Below are 4,784 nucleotides of genomic sequence, written 5' to 3'. Positions count from 1 at the left end.
ATATAATTGAAATTTTTTCAGGCCATCTTTGTCCTTTATTTAGAGCATTTACTGATAAATTTAGTTTTTTATCTATTATTTAAAAAAATTTATTCTGCATATTTATTTTTATCTCTGTATTGCCTTATTTGGACTTGCTTCTCTCCCCTATAAATTGTAATGTTGTTTATTTCTATTCTTTTAATTGTTACTTTAGACTTGCAAATGCATACTTTAACTTATAATTATGTAAAGTTAACAAATAACTTTAGTCATTGACTTACTTTAACTCCATTTAACCCCATATGATTTTATTTTTTTAAAAATATGTTTTAATGCCATCATTAAGCACATTATCACTGTTGCTTATAACACTTAATGGACATTTAGTTTTAGGTCCTATTTAACACTTGCTTTGCTCTTCATTTCTCCTTGCAACTCAGAGCTTTTCTCTGGGATTATTTCCTTCCTGCCTGAAGTATTCCTAAGAATTTTCTTTGGAGAGGGTCTAATGGTCACACACTCCTTTAGTGTTTGTTGAACTGAAAATGTCTTTATTTTTCCTTAGTTCTTGAAAGATCATTTTGCTGTGTGTAGAATCTGTTGACAGTCATTTTTCCCCCAATACATTCAATAGATCATTCCTGTCTTCTGGGTTCCAGTATTACTCTTAAGAGTTGATGCTGTTATGAAGGTAATTTCACTTAAAAATTTTTTTGGTCTGTTTTAAGCTTTACTTTGCTTGGTTTTCTGAAGTTTTACTCTGGCATATTTAGGTGTGAATTTCCTCTTATATATTCCACTTGGGAATCACTGGACTTCCAGAATGGGTTGACTGCTGACTTCCATCTGTAGAAAAATCTCTGCCATAATCTATCCAAATATGCCTCTGTCTCATTCTCTCTCTTCCAGGACTCCAATTAAATATATAGTCAACCTTCTCAGTTTATTTTTTACGACTCTTAACTTCTCTTCCATATTTTTCATCTTTTGCTCTCTCTGCTCTGCCTTTTGGATGACTACTTCTTACCTATCTTCTTGTTCACTAATTCTCTCCTCTGTATCTGTATCTGATCTGCTGTTAAACATACCCACTTAAAAAAAATCTTCTAATAAACAAAAACAAAAAAAATCTTCTAGATCACTTTTCATAATTATCTGTTTCTTGCAGATAGTTTCAAGTTTATTTTTCATTTCCTTAAATGGGGTAGACACAGTTGTTTGATAGTCTCTTATGATTTATCTCTACACTGGGTGTGTAGCAGTTTGAGATCCAAGTTTTACAAGCTATAGACAGGCTCTGAGTCCTCACCTGCTTCCCTGTGCCATCCAGGCTATGAAAGCTACAGCTCACTTTCTTCTGCTGAAGCAAATGCCCTCAAGGCTAAAGGGGACTTTGTCCTTGACTTGCCATTCTGGGTTGTTTCTTGTACTTAAATTTTAATCTGATAATTATTTGTATCTTTTCTATACTCTTAAGGTTTATTTTTTAAAAAGACTTAAAAAATCTTATCTATCATTTTTAGTTCTTTTCAACAGGAGAGTTCAACAGAGAGTCCTACATATTATCAGAATACACACACACACACACGCATACACACTCCCCAGACTTATTGAGAATTTGCAACTCATTAAGACAAAAATGTGTGTCTGGTTGCTCCTTCAGTGAAGTGTTGGCTAGATCCCATAAATTTTCAGTCACTGGAAAAATCTTATTTTTGAGTTTAAGATGTAGTCCTTAATTCTTTTTTTTTCTTTTTTTCCTTGTGGTACACGGGCCTCTCACTGTTCTGGCCTCTCCCGTTGTGGAGCACAGGCTCCGGACGCGCAGGCTCAGCGGCCATGGCTCACTGGCCCAGGCCGCTCCGCGGCATGTGGGATCTTCGCAGACCGGGGCATGAACCCGTGTCCCCTGCAGTGGCAGGTGGACTCTCAACCACTGCACCACCAGGGAAGCCCGAAGATGTAGTCCTTAATTCTTGATTCAAAGCTTGGCCTCTCCTCTTTTCCCTGCTTGCTTAGAGTAGGGAGTGGAAGCGTGGCAGCATGGTTACGGTCTAAGATGTCTCCTTCCTCTTTCTCTCTAGGCACTAATTCTTCCAGTGTTGGTGATCCAGAGGAAAGATGGGCAGAGGCCTCCACACATACATTTTAACTAGACCCTATCTTTGCTCTGGTTCAGTCTGGTTTTATCTCGTATTGGGAGTCTCAGCTGATGTGGAGAGGTCCTCACAGGCTGGGAGTCTGATTTTCTTAGGGTGGTGATTGGCTTCATCTGGACACTTTCCACTGCTCAAGAGCCTCCTCCCGAGAGCAGGAGTGTCTCCTCTTGGCCCACCTGCTGTGTGTATTCCCAGTGCCCTCTCAACGTTGAATACCTCATTACTTGACCTTCAAAATACACATCTGGGCAGCCTCAAGCTTCCTGTCTTAGAATGCCCATACTCCTTTATGTGGAGTCAGGAAAATTACCAGGGTCTTTGTACCCTATACGGCACCTAGGAAAAAGGGGGAGGAGTTGGACAATTCTTCTTTCTAAGTACTTTACACTCAAGCACGGCTGATAGTGCCTTCCAAAGAGGGTCTCCCACTTCCAGAGCTCTCCAACCCAAGAGCATCTCCAAACCTCAAGGAACATATGGCAAGCAAATCCTCTTTCCCCATAGGTGGAAAGAATTGCTAAAATCCCACTACCGTATTCCTAGGTTCTGAGCCCCAAATGCCTTCCCAAGAACTCCCTCACCATCTTCTGCTCCTAGATAGGGTGCACATGCAAGGGTCTGGCCCTGAGCCAGCATCCAGCTAGAGAATGAGGTGCTGGTGCCCCACCTTACAAGCGCCTCTAATATTTAGGGATGATTCTTTTGGAGTTCCCCTCACTGGGCTTCAGGGGGAGAAAACAACCTCCTCTTCTCCATATGAGAGAGGAAGAAGGATCCTCCTGACTTTCCCCTTCATCTTCTATAAATTGTGTGAGGGGAGGGAGTGACATTGGCACTAGGTGCTGTACCGGTTCTTGCCAGCAAGGCTGCAGAAGGAAGGTTGTTCCCAGAGGCTGGAGGTAAGAGTGCAAAGTATTGATTGCTGTTCATCCTCAACTGAATTTACTGTCAAGTGTGGGAGAACAGTAAGGATCTAACTCATCATCTTGTTAACGGTGTACACATTCCTAATGGGTCTACCCCCAGATGTCCACAGTTTCTCTTCCCTTCTTTGGTGGTAGGCTCTTGGATGATTTAAAATATTTCTTCTCTTTCTTTTCCTTCATCTACATTTTCTAATCTTCACCTAATGACCATACATTCACTGTATAATAAAAATAAATTTCTCGGGGCTTCCTTGGTGGCGCGGTGGCTGAGAGTCCGCCTGCCGATGCAGGGGACGCGGGTTCGTGCCCCGGTCTGGGAGGATCCCACATGCCGCGGAGCGGCTGGGCCCGTGAGCCATGGCCGCTGAGCCTGCATGTCCGGAGCCCGTGCTCCATAACGAGAGAGGCCACAGCAGTAAGAGGCCTGCGTACCGCAAAAAAAAAAAAAAAAAATTTCTCTGCATGTTCCATTTTATTAGCAAACAGTAGATAGACCCCCTTAAAAATATTCATCGAATTTTTACAAGTCACATTTTAGCTTATAGGCACCTTGCTTTAATTCTCAGATGTGGAAATGAAGTCCTTACCTTTTGACTCTCTTTTTTTGTACACTTGAATTTCAAACTCTGCCACCATATTTTGTTTTGACTTTTCAATTCATACTTTAATAAAAGTAATTTCTGTTTCAAAGCTGTAAAGGAAATGGAAAACTGAAGATTAAATTAAATGTTATGCTTAATCTCTGACTTAGCATGAAAATACCTCCTCTAAACAAGAGATAGGTGGAAATGATAATTGTTCCGTGCCAGACATTCTAAGAGAAAATTTTAAATATGCACGTGTAGGTTTCTTCTAAGATGACAAGCTCAGCCTTTGCCTCCCCAGGTAGAAAGAAACTCACTGGCATTTTGAAGTACTTTTTTGATTGGATAGAATAAATTCTTTGATCAGTGAAGGACATAGAGAACTTGGAAATGCTTCTTGATGAGCCTGGTATTTTTCCATTCTGTCTCTGACTAGCTAAGAGTTCTTTCCAATTGTACTTGTTTGTCCCAGTACATCAAGTTCACTGGGCAGGCACATTGAATTTTTAGATGAAAATTCTTGATTGAATATCATTTGAATGTTTTCCACTCTTGCATCATGACCTAAACACAGCAAAGAGTTTTCAGTTTCATTAAGCATGTATTTATTAGGCATTGTCTCTGTGCCAAGTTCTGTGCTGGACACTATGAGATGTTGGGGGATGGGAGGAGCAACCCAAGTTGTGCAGAGTCTAAAGCAACAAAAATGATATCCTTGTGTGTCTCATGTGCATTGATCTCATTTGGACATGCCTTGAAGGATGTGGTTCTTCTCTCAAGGAAGTAACAGTTTACTGCAGAACGTAGGTCCACATCTTAAACAATTACAAGGCAAGATAAGAAGGACATTATTCAGTGCTAAATAGTTTGGTGTAGTTAATCGATAGAGGAGTTCAGGTATGGAAGGATCTGTGAGCAGCATTGATGGAGTATGGTTACCATAGACTGGAAACCAGATGAATTTGAAGAATGAACAGAAACTGGGAAGGCAGTTGGGCAGGGGCTTTCTGTGTGTGGAAAGCAACAGGGGAAAATGGACAGCGTAGAGAAAGAGTGAGCCCACAGCCTGATCAGAACAGAGAGGGCAGTAAATGGAATTAAGTACAGTGACCCTATGTACCAAACCACAAATG

This window comes from Neophocaena asiaeorientalis, unplaced genomic scaffold, assembly GCF_003031525.2.
Source record: "Neophocaena asiaeorientalis asiaeorientalis breed wild unplaced genomic scaffold, Neophocaena_asiaeorientalis_V1.1 scaffold134, whole genome shotgun sequence".
In the NCBI taxonomy this organism is placed as follows: Eukaryota; Metazoa; Chordata; class Mammalia; order Artiodactyla; family Phocoenidae; genus Neophocaena; species Neophocaena asiaeorientalis.
Note: the sequence above shows the minus strand (reverse complement) of the source record.